This window comes from Balaenoptera acutorostrata, chromosome 4 (assembly GCF_949987535.1).
Source record: "Balaenoptera acutorostrata chromosome 4, mBalAcu1.1, whole genome shotgun sequence".
In the NCBI taxonomy this organism is placed as follows: Eukaryota; Metazoa; Chordata; class Mammalia; order Artiodactyla; family Balaenopteridae; genus Balaenoptera; species Balaenoptera acutorostrata.
Window position 1 is genome coordinate 34272122 of NC_080067.1, and position 20783 is coordinate 34292904.

The 20783-nt window shown below is 39.0% G+C and overlaps 1 pseudogene; it reads left to right on the plus strand.

The window, feature by feature from the left end:
- Positions 1–16404: 16404 nt before the first annotated feature.
- On the plus strand, positions 16405–17328 carry LOC103000315 (methionine aminopeptidase 1D, mitochondrial-like; annotated as a pseudogene).
- Positions 17329–20783: the final 3455 nt, after the last annotated feature.

The window sequence follows — 20783 nt, forward strand, 5'->3', positions numbered from 1 at the left end:
TAATGATAGTGAAGATGATCCAGGACCTCGGAAAAAGAATGGAGGCAAAGATGCAAGAAATGTTTAACAAAGACCTAGAAGAATTAAAGAACAAACAAACAAGAGATGAATAATACAATAGCTGAAATGAAAACTACACTAGAAGGAATCAATAGCAGAATAACTGAGGCAGAAGAACGGATAAGTGACCTGGAAGACAGAATGATGGAATTCACTGGCATGGAACAGAATAAAGATAAAAGAATGAAAAGAAATGAAGACAGCCTAAGAGACCTCTGGGACAACATTAAACACAACAACATTCGCATTATAGGGGTCCCAGAAGGAGAAGAGAGAAAGGACCAGAGAAAATATTTGAAGAGATGATAGCCGAAAACTTCCCTAACATGGAAAAGGAAATAGCCACCCAAGTCCAGGAAGCGCAGAGTCCCATACAGGATAAACCCAAGGAGAAACATGCCAAGACACACAGTAATCAAATTGGCAAAAATTAAAGATAAAGAAAAATTATTGAAAGCAGCAGAGGATACATGACAAATAACATACAAGGGAACTCCAAGGAGGTTAACAGCTGATTTCTCAGCAGAAACTCTACAAGCCAGAAGGGAGTGGCATGATAAACTTAAAGAGAGGAAAGGGAAGAACCTACAACCAAGATTACTCTACCCAGCAAGGATCTCATTCAGATTCAATGGAGAAATCAAAAGCTTTACAGACAAAAAAAGCTAAGAGAATTCAGCACCACCAAACCAGCTCTACAACAAATGCTAAAGGAACTTCTCTAAGTGGGAAACAAAAGAAAAGGAAAGGACCTACAAAAACAAACCCAAAACATTAAGAAAATGGTCATAGGAACACACATATTGATAATTACCTTAAACGTGAATGGATTAAACGTTCCAACCAAAAGACACAGGCTCGCTGAATGGATACAAAAACAAGACCCATATTTATGCTGTCTACAACAGACCCACTTCAGACCTAGGGACATGTACAGACTGAAAGTGAGGGGTTGGAAAAAGCTATGCCATGCAATTGGAAATCAAAAGAAAGCTGGAGTAGCAATACTCATGTCAGATAAAATAGACTTTAAAATAAAAAATGTTACAAGAGACAAGGAAGGACACTACAAAATGATCAAGGGATCAATCCAAGAAGAAGATATAACAATTATAAACATATATGCACCCAACATAGGAGCACCTCAATACATAAGGCAACTGCTAACAGCTATAAAAGAGGAAATGGACAGTAACACACTAATAGTGGGGGACTTTAACACCTCACTTACACCAATGGACAGATCATCCAGACAAAAAATTAATAAGGAAACAGAAGCTTTAAATGACACAATAGACCAGATAGATTTAATTGATATTTATAGGACATTCCATCCAAAAACAGCAGACTACACTTTCTTCTCAAGTGCGCACAGAACATTCTCCAGGATAGATCACATCTTGGGTCACAAATCAAGCCTCAGTAAATTTAAGAAAACTGAAATCATATCAAGCATCTTTTCTGACCACAACACTATGAGATTAGAAATCAATTACAGGGGAAAAAACACGTAAAAAACACTAACACATGGAGGCTAAACAATACGTTACTAAATAACCAAGAGATCACTGAAGAAATCAAAGATCAAAGAAAGAAATCAAAGAAACCAAAAAATACCTAGAGACAAATGACAATGAAAACACGACGATCCAAAACCTATGGGATGCAGCTAAAGCAGTTCTAAGAGGGAAGTTTATAGCTATACAAGCCTACCTCAAGAAACAACAAAAATCTCAAATAAACAATCTAACCTTACACCTAAAGGAACTAGAGAAAGAAGAACAAACAAAACCCAAAGTCAGCAGAAGGAAAGAAATCATAAAGATCAGAGCAGAAATAAATGAAATAGAAACAAAAAAAACAATAGCAAAGATCAATAAAACTAAAAGCTAGTTCTTTGAAAAGATAAACAAAATTGATAAACCATTAGCCAGACTCATCAAGAAAAAGACAGAGAGGACTCAAATCAATAAAATAGAAATGAAAAAGGAGAAGTTACAACAGACACCACAGAAATACAAAGCATCCTAAGAGACTACTACAAGCAACTTTATGCCAATAAAATGGACAACCTGGAGGAAATGGACAAATTCTTAGAAAGGTATAACCTTCCAAGACTGAACCAGGAAGAAATAGAAAATATGAACAGACCAATCACAAGTAATGAAATTGAAACTGTGATTTAAAATCTTCCAACAAACAAAAGCCCAGGACCAGATGACTCCACAGGTGAATTCTATCAAACATTTAGAGAAGAGCTAACACCCATGCTTCTCACACTCTTCCAAAAAATTGCAGAGAAAGGAACACTCCCAAACTCAGTCTATGAGGCCACCATCCCCCTGACACCAAAACCAGACAAAGATACTACAAAAAAAGAAAATTACAGACCAATATCACTCATGAATATAGACCCAAAAATCCTCAACAAAATACTAGCAAACAGAATCTGACAACACATTAAAAGGATCATACACCATGAACAAGTGGGATTTATCCCAGGGATGCAAGGATTCTTTAATATACGCAAATCAATGTGATACACCATATTAACAGACTGAAGAATAAAAACCATATGATCATCTCAATAGACACAGAAAAAGCTTTTGACAAAATTCAACACCCATTTATGATAAAAACTCTCCAGAAAGTGGGTACAGAGGGAAACTAACTCAACATAATAAAGGCCATATATGACAAACCCACAGCAAACATCGTTCTCAATGGTGAAAAACTGAAGGCATTTCCTCTAAGATCAGGAACAAGACAAGGATGTCCATTTTTGCCACTATTATTCAACATAGTTTTGGAAGTCCTAGCCACGGCAATCAGAGAAGAAAAAGAAATAAAAGGAATACAAATTGGAAAAGAAGAAGTAAAACTGTCACTGTTTGCAGATGACATGATACTATACATAGAGAATCCTATAGATGCCACCAGAAAACTACTAGAGCCAATCAATGAATTTGGTAAAGTTGCAGGATACAAAATTAATGCACAGGAATGTCTTGCATTCCTACACACTAATGATGAAAAATCTGAAAGAGAAGTTAAGGAAACACTCCCATTTACCATTGCAACAAAAAGAATAAAACACCTAGGAATAAACCTACCTAAGGAGGTAAAAGACCTGTATGCAGAAAACTATAAGACACTGCTGAAAGAAATTAAAGATGATACCAACAGATGGAGAGATATACCATGTTCTTGGATTGGAAGAATCAATAGTGTTAAAATGACTATACTACTCAAAGCAATCTACAGATTCAATGCAATCCCTATCAAAATACCAGTGGCATTTTTTACAGAACTAGAACAAAAAATCTTAAAATTTGTATGGAGATACCAAAGACCCTGAATAGCCAAAGCAGTCTTGAGGGAAAAAAACGGAGCTGGAGGAATCAGACTCCCCGACTTCAGACTATACTACAAAGCTACAGTAATCAAGACAATATGGTACTGGCACAAAAACAGAAATATAGATCAATGGAACAGGATAGAAAGCCCAGAGATAAACTCACGCACCTATGGTCAACTAATCTATGACAAAGGAGGCAAGGATATACAATGGAGAAAAGACAGTCTCTTCAATAAGTGGTGCTGGGAAAACTGGACAGCTACATGGAAAAGAATGAAATTAGAACACTCCCTAACACCATACACAAAAATAAACTCAAAATGGATTCGAGACCTAAATGTAAGACCGGACACTATAAAACTCTTAGAGGAAAACATAGGCAGAACACTCTTTGACACAAATCACAGCAAGATCTTTTTCGATCCACCTCCTAGAGTAATGGAAATAAAAACCAAAATAAACAAATGGGACCTAATGAAACTTCAAAGCTTTTGCAAAGCAAAGGAAACTACAAACAAGACAAAAAGACAACCCTCAGAATGGGAGAAAATATTTGCAAACAAATCAACGGACCAGGAATTAATCTCTAAAATATATAAACAGCTCATGCAGCTCAATATTAAAACAACAAACAACCCAATCCAAAACTGGGCAGAAGACCTAAATAGACATTTCTCCAAAGAAGACATACAGATGGCCAAGAAGCACATGAAAAGCTGTTCAACATCACTAATTATTAGAGAAATGCAAATCAAAACTACAATGAGGTATCACCTCACACCAGTTAGAATAGGCATCATCAGAAAATCTACAAACAACAAATGCTGGAGAGGGTGTGGAGAAAAGGGAACCTTCTTGCACTGTTGGTGGGAATGTAAATTGATACAGCCACTATGGAGAACAGTATGGAGGTTCCTCAAAAAACTAAAAATAGAACTACCATATGACCCAGCAACACCACTACTGGGTGTATACCCAGAGAAAACCATAATTCAAAAAGACACATGCACCCCAATATTCACTGCAGCACTATTTACAATAGCCAGGTCATGGAAGCAACCTAAATGTCCATTGATAGATGAATGGATAAACAAGATGTGGCACATATATACAATGGAATGTTACTCAGTCATAAAAAGGAACGAAATTGGGTCATTTGTAGAGACATGGATGAATCTAGAGACTGTCATACAGAGTGAAGTAAGTCAGAAAGACAAAAACAAATATCGTATATTAATGCATGTATGTGGAACCTAGAAAAATGGTACAGATGAACCAGTTTGCAGGGCAGTAATTGAGACATAGATGTAGAGAACAAATGTATGGACACCAAGGGGGGGAAAGTGGCGGCGGGTGGGGGTGTTGGTGTGATGAATTGGGAGATTGGGATTGACATGTATACACTGATGTTTGTAAAATGGATGACTAATAAGAACCTGCTGTATAAACAAATAAACAAAATAAAATTCAAAAATTCAAAAAATAAATAAATTTTAAAAATTAAAAATTAAAAAAATAAAATAAACCACAAGGATATATTGTAGAACACAGGGAATATAGCCAATATTTTATAATAACTATAAATGGAGTTTAATCAAAAATTGTGAATTACTATATTGTATACCTGTAACTTCATCATATTGTACATCAACTATACATCAATAAAAAATAAATTAAAATTAAAATTAAAAAAAAAGAAAAAATGTATTTAATGTTCTTTTCAGAAACAGGAACTTAGCAGAGACAGTCTATCAAGCAATCTTACCAAAAGCTAAAAGCACAGCAATAAAATCTCATTCCAGGCTGAAACCAGACACACAAAGTCAGAAGTAATGAAGTCATTATCATTTGCTAAATTAAAAACACTCAGTCTCAAAACAACTCAGACCCAGTTCAGAGTAACAGCTTCAGTCTATCAGAGTAAATATTTTATGTGCCAAAATATGTTGGGTACACAGTCTGTACCAAATTATGTGTTTAATTAGCTGCACTTCATCAGATGCCCATATACACCAAGGCTGTCTCTTCTATATGACATATTTTTTCCATATAAAGTGAATAAAATAGTCACTGAAAACAACTGCATTTAGGAAATAAGACTATAATTCCATCTTCAAAGTTCCTCAGCTTAAATCTAAAGATTTTTCTCACAGTGTTTCTTTTTAAAATAATGCATAAATATCTTATTTTTTTCATTAAATTTAAATTGGACTTTTAAGGCTTTAGCTTCAGGTATCACAACGGACATATTAGGCTGTATTAGAAGGGAGCTGACACTTCTGGAGCTCCATGCCAGGTACTTTACATCATTTTATTTAATCTCCCAACAATGCTATGAGCTAGGTATAATTAACCACCAAATAAAGGAGGAAACCAAGACTCAAAGAATCTAAGAGAATCACCCGTGGTTTTCCCTGGAGGGCCAGCATTAAGGTTTGAACCCACGTCTAAGTCCCAAACACAATGCCTTCCAAAAGTGACCATAAGTTCTTGTGGTTCTTCATTCAAGTCCTCTGGAACTGAAAGCGAACCGTTTCCTGTCTAACAAGTGAGACTCTACAGACACCATAGGCTCACAAGGAATGAGTCAACAAAAGGAAGGTTTAATGCTCCTCCCAGCCACCTTAGACCCCTGCCTCCATGCTACCACAGCCCATGGAAAAGCAATGGTTACAGCTCTTCCATAGTGATGAAGAAGAGGGGAGCATGGCTCCAGAAGGTGCAGGTCCACCCAGGAGCTGGTCAGTGTCACCCACCAGGCCAGGGACAGCAATTCCCCCAGCAATCCGGCCCAGGTGACACGATGGCCTGGACCCAAGTGTGTGGACCGTAGTACATCTGGCTGTCTCAAAGAGCAAGCTACCAGGTTCTCCCCTTTATGGGTCCCACTGCATCTATGGCTCTTATCCAGGGCTTCCAGGCATTCAGAAACTGAACTTCCCATACACAAGTAAGCCACTAAGCCTCTCCAAGGACACTGCTAAATGTCAGTCACCAAGCTCCTCAGCAAGCATAGCATTTGGACCTACATTAAAACCTCAATCCGGGCTTCCCTGGTGGCGCAGCGGTTGAGAGTCTGCCTGCCGATGCAGGGAACACGGGTTCGAGCCCCGGTCCGGGAAGATCCCACATGCCACGGAGCAACTGGGCCCGTGAGCCACAACTACTGAGCCTGCACGTCTGGAGCCTGTGCTCCACAACAAGAGAGGCCGCGACAGTGAGGGGCCCACGCACCGCGATGAAGAGTGGCCCCCGTTCGCCACAACTGGAGAAAGCCCTCGCACAGAAACGAAGACCCAACACAGCCATAAATAAATAAATAAATAAATTTTTAAAAAAAACCACCTCAATCCCACAATCAAGTTGCCTGCTCTTAGTGTCGACAGACTTCAACTAACTTACTAGACAATTTGGTGACCAGAGAGGAATAAGATCGAGTTTTAACATGGCATTTGCTCCGGAGGACCAGAATCTAAAATGAACGTGTCCTAGGAGTCTTTACCAACATCACTCCCTCAATTCAAGTTCACTGCTCAGACCAGCCCCTTCATGGGGCCTTTCCAAAAGGTTCCAGTCTATGGGAGCCTCCTCCCTTGCATTTGTTTCCAGAGTTTGAGTCGCTGACTTTGATAAACTACCCCTTGTGTAGGGTTACTCCTGAGCATGCATCTATACTCCTGGAAATCAGCTACTATTGCATAAACTTCTTTTTTATTCCCCATAGCACCTACCACATCTATGACATGGTAAAGGATAAGACCAATCCTGGCAGGCTGCTTCAGCAGGGCCTCCTAGGATGGCAATGCCTAGGTGGAGGGACCACAGTTCAGAATCCGATGTGCAGAAGTGTGATGAGGAGTGAACAGGCTCTGCTAAATGAACGCATGTCAACCAGACTCACTAGGGTCTGACTTATACAATGAGACTGCCAAATTATTAATTTATGGTGGGCTGATAGGGGTTTGGAGTGAACTGGAGAACGCAGAGTAGACATACTTGGGATAGACAAGCAGCATCCATCCCCAGCCGTTGTTAAAGAAGCAGAAATGCAAACAGCTGGGAGAATAAACGTCATAAGATCATGCTAAGTCTCAAGTTTACACACTTTGGCCTAGCAAGTATCTTGGAAAAAACAAAACCAGCATAGCACCTCCCAGTAGACATCACTCTGTCTTTATCATCATTCTTTCCCTTTATTCAAAACAATAAGGGTGTTTCTGCTTTCTACCGTAGAGAAGCCTGGAAATTGGGGGGCAAGGGACAGTAAATGCCCCCAGGGGTGACATTAATGCCCCTAGAAGGCCACCTGCCTCCAGAGATCACTTTCTAAATATGTTCTCTATGTACCCACATCCTTGTCTCAGGCTCTGCTTTTAGGGGAACCCAAACGAAAAGGGAAATGAAGGCAGGAGAAATGGCCAAATCATCCAGAAGAGATGAAAGAGAGGCTTATGTGAATAATTCACGTACCACCCAGGATTATCCTTAAGGCCCTAAGTATCAATTTGTCAGAAACTTTTAGCTGACTGTGAACAGAAGTTACTTAATTTCCAGCAACACGTGATTCAGTTGAGGAAATTAATAAAGCTTTTTGTTTATTAGTCAAATAAAAAATGTTAAAGAAACTCTAGTGATGATATCATCACTGATAAAGGTGCTAAAGAGATGGCGATCATGACACAGGTTATAAAAAGCAGCCTAAACCTGTAAAGCTATGCATAATTGCCAATAACTGTTGTTGTTATATTTATTTTTTAATAGACTTTACTTATTCTTTACAGCAATTTTAGGTGCACAGCAAAACTGAGCAGAAAGCACAGACAGTTTCCATGTAACTCCAGCCTCCACATGTGCAAAGCCTCCCTCAGCGACATCTCCCACCACGGTGTACATTTATTACAGTGAACCAACACTGACACATCCCTGTCACTCAGTCCTTATTTACATTAAGGTTCACTCTTGCTGTTGTACATTCCACGGGTTTTACATTTAATTTTAAACTGCAAAATGATATACAAAAATGAGACCTTCCCCCAAAATGTTATAGTATGTGCTCAAAAAACATAGGTGTGTTGCCACTGAGCTAACCCAAAGTCCTCAGAATAGATATCCAGGAACCCTACACAACCCACCAGTTAGGTTAGCTCTTGATACATCGCAGAAATGTGTATTAAGATGGGTAAAGAATAAGCCCATTGAGAAGTGCAGAATCTCATGGTCATTCCCGGTGGCCTAATTGAACCATTGCAAATCCTCACATATTGAACCCACAGACCATTTGAGTACTCTTTGAGAATGGAATACGAGTTGACATAAAATCAAGGTAACTCCAACCAAACTGGCAGAACAGTTGTTCGCAGCTTGTAAGAAAAAAGACAGGAGATAATGACGGAGCACTCTAAAGAAATGATCTGTTACCAGTGCTCCTGATGCCTCCTGTTGAGTGGAAAAAAACACACACTGAGGCCTCTAAGTGGAGAAAAATTATTCACAGGAGCAAAATTCTGAATATGAGGTTATTTCAGGAATAACAGCAAATTTACTGTGCTCATATTTGCATTTTTATGTATGTACAATTGTGATATATTTTTTATCACACATATTTTTGAGACCTGTCTAAATAAGTCTAAAAGAGCCCTTTTTAAAAGTATGGAATAAAAATCCTAGGGATTAAATTTTTTAAATCTAATTGGTAGCTCTTTTTTCTTTCATAGTGACACAACTGATGGGATCTTAACTTCAATAAAATATTATAAGTACTTACAAAATCATGGAAAGGTCTGAGGGAGCAAAAGTCAGGGAAACCATCACTGGCTTTCAGAGATGAGAAGGCTTAAGAATCATGGAAAACCTCTGCTAACGATCCTTCTCAGCTGCCCCCAGCGCCAAAGCAAGTGATTCAAAAACATGCCCAGAACTCAAAGTAAACTTTATGACTGCCATTTGCCCTTTACCTGCCCACCTGCTGGCAGAGAATAATGCTTTCTCCTAATTTTCCATTTTTCGTATGTCAAGTAAATGTTTCTCATTAACAGAACCTGACCCAGAACTCTGCTGGCTAGGGGTTCTGGGAAATGTTGCTCTTAGGTACTAGGGACTGAATTGTGTTCGTCCCCCAATTCACATGTTGACAGCCTAACCCCCAATTTGATGGTATTTAGAGACAGTAACTTTAGGATATAATTAGGTTTAAGTGAGGTCATTAGGGTGGGCCCCCCGTGATGGAACTGGTGCTCCTATAAGAAGACACCAGAGAGTTTGTTCCCTCTCTCTACCCACCGCATAAGGGCACTGTGAGAAGGCAGCAAGCCAGGCAGAGAGCTCTCACCAGAACCCAACCATGCTGACTGGCCCCCTCATCTCAGGTTCCCAGCCTCCAGAACTGTAAGGAATAAATGTCTGTTGTTTACACCACCCTGTCTATGGTATTTTGTTATGGCAACCCAAGCTGACTAATACACTAGGCATCCCCCATGAAATGCAGTGCAACCATCAGCACCTTTAATATAATAAAAGGGATGAGGATGATGGTGAGTTAACAGTAGACCATCTACACTGTTGCTTTGAGGATTATGATATACAGGATTATTATTCTCACTTCCTCACTCACTCCCTAATAAAGTTACACATCCACAATCTTTGCCATGTGACTTTTCAGTGTCTCCCAGTGGGGGCAGAGTATATACCCCAGCCTACTGCAGTTGGTCTTGGCCACGTGATTTGCGTGGGATGATGGAATTTTAGCAGATGTGATGAAAGCAGAAGTTTTAAATATGGTTGTGTGATTTGGCCTGCCGACTTACATTTCTGTGGTCTGCAATAAGAAGAACATGCCCCAGAGAGCCGCTGGCACTGGTGAAGCAGATGGGAATCCAACCCACAGCCTGGAGCCAAGGACGGCCAATCCTGGAGCCCAGCTGAGCCACAGACAACCCACAGACCTGTGAAGGAGAAAATGAATGTTTATTATTGTAAATCCCCAAGATTTTGACATTGTTATGCAGCAAAATTTAAAGAGAGGATTAAACATATAGTATCTAAAACAGTGCTTAGCACATATTGACCATAATTATTTCAGGAATCTTATAAATTATACTGAAAATAAAAATGTAAGCAATATATTCTGAGTCTTTGTTTAAAGATGACAACAGTTATGAATAGCAGACCTTCAATATGTACACAATGTTACCTTTTTGCATTTTTTCTAGATTAATTTAAATCTAGTTTGAGTACCAGGCATTAGGGTTGGCAAGAAGCATAACAGCTGTTCTTTCCAATCCCCATCCCTTTCTTACATGACAAAACCCCAGGACTTACATGGCTCCAAACAGAAGGGGTGGGTCACACTTTCAGACAACTTTGCAGGTAACACTGATTTCAAAAAATATTTTGTACCTTTCTGGGACACCTAAGACTTCAAACTATGTAAATAATACATACTCTCTATACTGGTAGAATCTGAGGGAGTAAATGTCCCCCATTGTCTCAATTTTTATTTATATTCCTAATTACTTAAATTAGAATTAGAATTAAGAGGATTTTACAGGGCTATTTGGAAGTAATAGTGGTTTTAAAAAAAGGAAGATGGTCTATCACCATTTAAATTTAATGTATCCTTAAAAAATGTAATCAGAGTAGTGTAAAAAGACAGAAGAGGAATTGTCTTAAGTAATATACAACAAGTTTGTGCATATGCAATTAAGTATACATCAGAATAAGTGTATAGAAAACCATTCAAAGAACAGCATCATTCTTTGAAGGGCAATTTGGCAATACTTATCAAGAGCCATAAAGTTTTTACATCCATGGACCTTGTAACCTCATTCTTAAAATAAATCTAAACCAATAAATCAAAAGAAAAAGATATATTTTTAAAGATGTTATAATCATCTCTAGTAGTGAGAAGTAAAAATAACCTAAACATAAGAGAGCTTTAATAAATTTTAGTATGTAATTTTTTACAATATTATGCAATGTATTAAGAATAAACACTAGAACCATTAAAATAAACAAAAAGAACAAACCAAAAGAAGTATACTCAAAAAAATAAGGTGAAAAAAACTTGCAGCATAAAAAAATGTGATTGTGTATGGCTAAATATTGGAAATGGAACTCAAAGAGCTTCAGTATAGTATTTTATATTCTACATTTATATTTACATGCTAAACACTCTGTAAAAATAAAACCATGAGACAAAACTAATATGTTAATTTGTGCTGAAAAAAAAAAAATGTTAGTCCCTAAAAACAGTAGCAAAGGGTGGTGGATCCATTTCCAGATCCTACTAGGAAGGTGAACAGGCACTATTATTGGCTCTCACACCCAAGATCAACCAAAGACACCAAGAAAGATATGAGAAATCCTTGAAATAAAGACAGAAGGTTGTTCTGAATTACTATAAGAAAGAAAGAGTGGCTTCAACCTGCCCAAGAGGCAGCCCAGTATAAAGTAGAAAAGGTACTGTTGGACTTAGCAAATGAACTTATGGTTACCAGGGGGAAGGATAGGGGGATGGGATAGTTAGGGAGTTTGGGATTGACATGTACACACTGCTATATTTAAAATGGATAACCAACAAGGACCTAATGTATAGCACAGGGAACTCTGCTCAATGTTATGTGGCAGCCTAGATGGGAGGGGAGTTTGGGGGAGAAAGGATACACGTATATGTATGGTTGAGTCGCTTTGCTGTGCACCTGAAACTATCACAACATTGTTAATCTGCTATACTCCAATATAAAATAAAAAGTTGAAAAAAAAATAAAGCACTTAATGCAATGCTTGGCACATAGTCAAACAAAACAAAACCAAAAAAAAAAAAAAAGGTACTGTTGGGACAAAGAATACCCCACACCTACAGCAACTCAGACTTGGTCTAAGTGATCTCAAAAAAAAAAAGAAAATCAATGGCAGAAGTCACTGTGTTATGGTGTAGAAAAACAAGGTAATGACTTTTGGAAGTTGTTATGTTTAAGGAAGATCTCCTTAAAGTTGTTATGTTTAAGGAAGATCTCTAAAGCTGAGGGGCAAGCAAAGCCCTGTTTTCTTTTTTTAGAGTGAGGAGTGACTGGACCTCACTGCCTGGACCTCTCTACACTAGGACTCGTGCATACACCCCACTTTCACCCCCTGAGCTGGTTGTAGTGACAGAGACAGGGGTCTGGCCTTCCCATATATGTATGGCTTGACAGAGTCAAACATACCTCCAGGAAAAACAAGCCCACAAACCAAGAGGATGAGATATTTGAGGAGTACAACTATCTGTATTTTAGATTCCATCAGAAGCAAAATATTTAAACTAATAATTTTAAATCACCTTGATGAAATATATTTTTAAAAAGGGAAGAATGTATCAATATGATAAAAGAAAAAATACATTATAAAGAGTAAAGCAGATACTTTAAAGATAAGATTATAATAGTTGAAACAAAGAACAGAAAGGTAAGATACATTTTAAAAAGGACAATTTTCTGAGAAAAGAAAGAAAAGGCAAAGAAATGAGAAATATAAAAGAAAAGTCAATAGGTATAAAGAATAGAAACAGAAGTGCTAAAATCCAAATAATATAAATCACAGAAAGAAAAGAATATTTTAAAAGAGGAGTAAATATTTGAAGAAATAATGTAGATAAACATCCCAGATTTTTAAAAAGATAACAGGACTAAGACTGAAAAAACCTATAGAGTACCAAAGAGAAGAAAGAAAAATCTACACATTATACTAAAATTTAAGAATAAGAAAGATAAAGAGAAAATTCTAAAAGCTAACAAAAAGAAAAAGCATATCCACATCAAAGGAATAAGAAAAGCAACACTGACTGCAAAAAGACTATAGGAGTACAATTTCCAAAATATTGAAGGAAAAGAATTTAGAAATTAGAATTTTATATCCAGCCTAATATCAGTCAAATGTAAAGGCTTGATAAACATACTGTCAGGCAAATAAGGCCTCAGAAGGTTTGCCATGCGAAGATCCATGTTGAAAATAGGCTGGGGATATTCTTAAATAAGAGAACAAACAAATACAAGAGATGCTATGATACATGAATAAAAGAGACCCAATATATTGGTTGTTATCTTAAAGTTGGTTGCTATTTTAAAGAGAGGGCAAGAAAGAACTCTATTTTCAAAGTAAAAAAAGAAACATATTCATAACAACCCCTATTTAAAAGCTTAGATATTATCAGTATGTTGAAATTTGGGATCTCAAAAGGGATGTGAAAACGTGCTAAACAGTATTTCTCAAAGTGTAGTCCACCAAGCTGGTCTGTGAACAATTTATCAGTTCTTGAAAAGAGAAGGATTCTGCACCAGAGTGTACATCAACCACATCACCACCCACACTGCTGATATGATTTTTACATACTTTCTCAATGAAGGGAGCAGTGCTTTAATTTAAGTTCTGGCATGAGGTCCCTACCTCATTGTGGATCAGTAACAAACAACTCCCAGATCAGCATTTTGAGTAGATATAGCTGCTATCAATTTAAAGGAGGTAAGGAAATGAAATGGGGGAAAGAAATAGAAATGGGAGAAAAAAACAGAAATAATAAGTGAAGATATTTAAAACTGGTCCAAGTATATTAGCAATTAGCATAAATAAATATGAACTAAAACTTTAAAAGATAAAAGTCACAGTTTGGATTTTATAAAATCTAAAATATGCTGTTTATAAAAGATATACCTAAACCATAAGAAAACACAAAGGTTAAAAGTAAAGGATAGAAAATGAAATATGAAGTAAATACAACTAAAAGAAAGTTGCTGTAGCTATACTAATAATAGATAAAACAAATATTAAAGTAAAATGTATTATTAGGGAGAGATAATTCAATTTACTACTTAATTCAATTCTCCAAAAAGATGAAGTAATTTTAAATACACAGTTACTAATAAAATTGCCTTAAAGCATATGAAGTTAATTTTATTGGAACTGCAGGGACAGAGTAATAAATCCACCATCATAGTGAGAGATTTCAGCACACCTCTCTCAATTCTTGAGAAGTCAAATAGACAAAAAAAAATCAGCAGGGACTTCCCTGGTGGTGCAGTGGTTAAGAATCCGCCTGCCAATGCAGGGGACACAGGTTCGATCCCTGGTCCGGGAAGATCCCACATGCCACGGAGCAACTAAGCCCATGTGCTACAACTGCTGAGCCTGTGCTCTGGAGCCCGCGAGCCATAACCACTGAGCCCACGTGCCACAACTACTGAAGCCTGCATGCCTAGAGCCCGTGCTCCACAACAAGAGAAGCCACCACAATGAAAAGCCTGCGCACTGCAACAAAGAGTAGCCCCTGCTAGCCACAACTAGAGAAAGCCCACATGCAGCAATGAAGACCCAACACAGCCAAAAAATAAAAATTAATTTAAAAACATAAAAATTAATTTTAAAAAATCAGCAAAGATATACAAGATCTGAAGGACAGAACTAAGAAACTTAAGTTAATGAACATACATTGAATTCTGCATCCAACAATTACAATCAAAATATTGTTCTCAAGTATATATGACTACTAATGAAATTTACCATGAATTAGGTCATAAAAAAGCCTCAATAATTTATAAAAATAAGTATGCAACTAAGTTAGACATTAATAAAACAAATATAAATTCTTGATCCCCACTTATTTGAAATTCTATTTTAAACCCTGATAAATAACTCATGAGTTACAATGAGGTCATAATGAGAATTTTAAAATATCTAGAACTGATTTAAAGGTTTTTAAACTATATATCAAAATTCATGTGACACAACAAAAGCAGTGATCTGAGGGAAATTTATAGCCTTAAACATGAATATTAAGGGAAAAAAATGAAAGCCCCAAAATTAACAAATTAATTGCCAAAATTAAGAGGTTAGAAAAATAACACGATAAAAACTAAAGAAAACACAAGATAAGGGATAAAAGAAAACATAAAATAGAGAAGACTAACAAAGAAAAAAATGGCTATTTGGAAAAACTAACAAAATAAAACTTTAGCAAAATTAATCAAGTAGAGAGATGACACAAATGATTTTATAAATAAAAACTGAGACAATTACTACAGAAAAAGTAGGGGCTAAAATGGTTTTAAAAGACTTCTACTTCCAAACAAGATGGTGAATCTGGGACCAGATTGACTCAACTGCCAAAAACAACCAAAAAAAAAAAAAATCCAAAAATATAGAACAGTAACTTTTACGTATTGGTCATTAGGCAACAACAGACAGTGAGTGATGCCTGAGAAGGGAAAATTTGAGGAGAGCCCCATAATTACCCCAGCTTACTGCCTGGGGCAAGTTTTCAGGCTGCTGCTCAGTAAGGATCTGTAGTATCTCTAACACATTACTAGTAGTAACATAAATTAGTGCAACCACTTTAAAAAATAATTTAGCATTATCTTCTATAGTTTAAGATTTACATAATCTGTAGCCTAGCAATCCACTCCTAGGTATATTTCAAGAGAAACTCTAGCACATGTAAGACACGATGCATGTAAAAGACTGTTCACACCAGCTTATTCACATGAGTAAAAACCTGGAAACATCACAAATATCCATCCACAGGTGACTGGATGAATAAACCACAGTATATATACACAGCAGTCAGATCGAATAAGCTACACGAGAACGTGCTGCCTTATGGATGACTCCTAACAATGTGATATTAACATTAAAAATATCCCTAAAGAGTAGGTTCAGCATGAGACTCTCTCCATAAAGTTAAAAATAAGTAAAATAAAATCTAAATAAGTAGAGATAAAAATAATCTATATAAAAAGAAAAGCAGCTTCCACTTCCAGGAAGATAGATGTATTTTTACCAAATCTTCCCTCTAAGTATAACTACAAACACAGGATATAATATATCAATATAAGACTAACATCATGCTGTATATTACATCCCTGTGTCATTTATTTTGTAACTAGAAGTTTGTACCTTTTGACCCCTTCACCCATTTCATCCACTCCCCCCTCCTGAATATGTCTGGTGTATTGGTGACCACTGCCAATATGGCAGCACCCAATGGTGTCCACCTGCTTATCCCGCAGAGGCTGGCATAGAATCTTCTTTTCACTGCTCAATCATATCTACTCACACAAGCAGTCAATAATGAAGAAATTTCTTTTTCTGGAGACAAAGAGATATTTCACACAGTGTAGTTTTGCAGGATGCAGTTTCTTCAGCTCATCCAGTCCCTAAGCACATAAGGAAGCTAGACTATGTGATGACAGGCATTGTACCTGACTGTGGAGACAGCAAAGAAGTTAAGAATAAAGATCAGATTCAAGGGCTTTGTCAGGCTCCTCAGCTGGCCGGGTCATGTCCTCCTTCTGGCTGGGAAGAGTTTAAAGGTTGACATGACAACTGAAGAGAGAGATGCTCTTGTTCACCAGGCAGTCATCAGTCATGACGTCTATCCCTTACCTCTAGGCTAAGGAGGTTTTCCAAAACCTGTTTGCACCTCTGTAAACAATGTGCTATGTCATGGTATTCCTGACTGTCGACCTCTCCAGGACTGGAGATATTATCAACTTTGAAGTCACACTCTATCACAATGGCTACTGCAGAGCCACCTCTGAAACGTTTTCGGTGGTCAATGTGGATGAATGTGGTGAAAAGTTAGTGGAGGTTGCCAGGAGGTGTAGAGATGAAGCAACTGAAGCGGGCAGAGTGGGATTCCCTTCTCTGTCGCTGGAAACACAATCAACCACGTAACTCGTCAGACTGGTTCGCAAGCGTGTCCCCATTTTGTGGGATGCTGGGCAAGGTCGCCTTTCCTTGGCCTCTGCTGGCTGCCGGGTACCCGGTGGGTATCCAGCTGCCAGATGGGGCCCACGGAGGGGGCGGCAGCCCGGCGCAGGGCGGTGGTGCCTGCAGGGAGGAGCAGGGCCCATGGCCGGGCCACCTCTCACCCCAGTCCTTGAAGTATGCTGAAGCAGAGAAGCCCACAAGGAGGGGTAGGGTCGCGAAGAGGCAACGCCCCGCGGCAGCCCCATCTCCAGTTTGGCCACACACGCCCGCCTGTGGCCAGGGATCAACAGGTCATCAGTTTCAGCCTAACAGGGCCTCTCTGAGCGCAGCCTAGGGGCCAAGCACGCTGCGTCAGCAGCCAGGAAGGGATTCACGTCCTCAACGCCAATGACTCCAAACTCAATGACGGGCAAGGTTACCTGTGCCGGGCACGGCCTCCTCGGGCCCTCAGTGCATATCCAAGTGGTTGGAGATGAGGGACAGCTCTCCAGGAGGGGCAGGGCCAATCCACTGCCGGTCTCTGGCTGACGCCAGGCTCCAGAGCGGCTGCGGCCGGGTCGGCCAGGGCTGGGGGCCCCTGGGGCAGGGACACAACTGGGCACGTCCAGCTGCCGGAACTGACAGGGACAAAGACGCAAGGCCGTCGGAGCTTTCCCAGGCCCACCCAGGCCGCCGCTCGCGCTGCCTCGCTCTGTGCACTGTGCGCATGCGTGTCAGGGGTTGCCGTTCCGGGTTGCCAGCCGCGGCAGCAGGGCGGTGAGGAGCTGTTTTGCGGCTGTGGTTCCCGGACGGCCGTCGTACTTCCTCCGCCTCAACCGCATTTGCTCAGGAGTCTGAGCACTCCAGCTGCTTCCACAGGGAGTAGTACTCCCCACTCGCTCCCACCAACCGCCTGTGCACCTTCTTGGCCTGGATTGGATGGAAGCGCTTCTGGTGCACTCGGAAGCCCGCACCCGGCCTTCTCCGCGTTGAAATTGCAGCTCACCGGTTCTTACGGTGCCTGTTTGCTATCTTTTCACCGTTTCTCCTTCCGCGAGCTGAGACACGGCCATCTCATGCCATCACCGCTTCTCCGCCAGGTACAGTCCCTTCACTCTTGGGGAGGATGTTGGGATCCCAGAGCAGCTAGCTGGTCTTGCTTCTCAGAGATCTCACCATGGAAGTTCAAGTACAGGTTGCTGAGGTCTACTTGTACAGTGTGATGTACCGCATAGTGAATATGGTTAATAATACTGTATTGCATATTTGCAAGTTGGTTAGAGAGTAGATCTTAAAAATCCTCATCACAAGAAAAAAATTCTTTTGTCACTGTGTGTGGTGATGCATGTTAACTAGACTTATCGTGGTGATCCTTTCACAATATATCCAAATATGGAATCATTATGTTGTACACCTGTAATTAATATATTATATGTCAATTATAGCTCAGTTTTAAACACATACATACACATGCAAACATCAGAAGACCCAAAAGGTGGAGAGAAGGCAGACCATTTAAGGATATTGGGACTCAAGGTCGGATATGCTGGTGAATTCCATGGGTTTTCTTTTTACTTTATATGGACCAGACTTAAAGCTGGAGAAGCTATCAACATAGAAGCACCAATGGACACAGAGTAAAAAAGGCCCAACTAAAGCCTACTCTCCCTAGCCAAGGAACCAGGAAAGGGGCAGCTTAGCAAGACAGAAAACTTGTAGGCAATAACTGCTGTATTCCAGCAAAACACTGTGTAAAAACTGTGGCCCAACCCATGCCAGCAAAGACTGAGGAGGAAGTCTAGACTTCCATCCCCCATACTCCCACACCCCACACCCTTCACACCCTCACGCCCCACACCCAGCCCCTTCCCCACCCTACCCACCCCCATCAGGCTGTAATAAGGAACTCCAAAATACCCACAAGGATGGTGTCAAAGACAGCAGAGTATGGAACCAGAACTTTCATCTCCACCATGAGGTAATGAGGTCACCCAGTGGGTTCAGTGAAGACAACATAGGAAGCTGGATTTCCCCTCTAGCCAGGCACTATCAGAAGGTGCCCTCCTCTCTCCACAGTGGGGATGTGTGAAGCCTTGGGAAGGTTCTCTACCACCCAGCAGAAAGGAGGCCACTCCTGACACTCCATTGTGTCAGTGGAGGACACATGAGGAGCAGTAATGAGGTATTCATGCCCCTCTCTGCCCGGGAAGTTTCAGTGGAGGCCTAGTGAGCAGCCAGAACTCCCAATCCTATCCAGCATAAACTTAGGGACCCCACCCTTGGGTATCAACAAAGGCCAAGTAAGGAACCTGGACTTCTACATCTACCTGGCAGTAATGAGACAGTGCCCTCCCTTACCCTGCCGGAGAGGTGTCAGAGGAAGCCAAATAAAACAGGAGGTTTAAACAGAATCTCATAACATAATACCCAAAATGTCCAGGTTTCATTTGAAAATTACTCAGCAATAAAATCATCCAAACAATAAAAAAAAAGAAAGAGAAAAGAAAATTACTCAGCATTCCAAAAACTGAGATCTAGAACTAAATGAAAAAGACAATAGTTGAAAAGACAGAGATGAAAGAAATGTATTATCTGATAAGATAGTGAAGCAGCCATGATAAAAAAAAATGCTTCAGTGAGTGATTAGGAGCACACTTGAAACAAATGAAAAATAGAAAGTCCCAGCAAAAAATAGAAAGTATCCACAAAGAAACAGAAGATTAAAAAGAAGAACCAATGGTAATTTTAGAATTCAAACAAAAATGTTTGACTAAATAAAAACCTCAGTGGATAGGATCAACAGCAGAGTAGACAGATAAGTAAACAATAGAATAGAATAAGTAGAAATTACCCAATCTAAAACAATGGAAAAAATTAACAGAATTTAATATCAATTCTAAAAATCTCTTCCAACAAAAGGCATGGAAGAAGAGCAGATACTCCCAATTCATTTATGAAGCCAGTATTACCCTGATACTGAAACCAAAGACAGTATGAGGAAAGAAACCTATAGGTCAATATCCCTCATGAATATAGATGCAAAAATCCTTATAAAAAATTAGCAAATAGAATTCAATAGGATATAAAAAGATTTACATAACATGCCCAAGTGGAGCTTAACAAACTCCCAAAAGAAAAATCCCAGGATTATATCAATGGATGTAGAAAAAGCATTTGACAAAATTCAACACTCATTTATTACAAGAACTCTCAGAAAAATAGGAATAGAGGAATACTTCCTCAACTTGATAAAGAACATCTACAAAACGAAATAAAACCAAAAACAAACAAACAAACAAAAAAAACCTGACAGCTAATATTATACTTAATGGTGAAAGATTAATACTTTTCTCTTAAGATTAGGAACAAGGAAAGGGTATCTGTTCTCACCACTCTTATTCCAGATAGTACTTGAAGGTCTAGCCAGTGCAATAACGCAAGAAAATGAAATAAAAGCATACAGATAAGAAAGAAAGATATAAAAGTGTCCCTATTTCAGAGGACATGATTATCTACCTAGAGGATCCCAAAGAATTTCAAAAAAAACTCCTAGAGATAAGCAAATTCAGTAAGTTTGCAAAATACAAGATAAACATAGAAATGTCAATTATATTTCTATATACTTAAACAATGTGGACACTCAAATTTA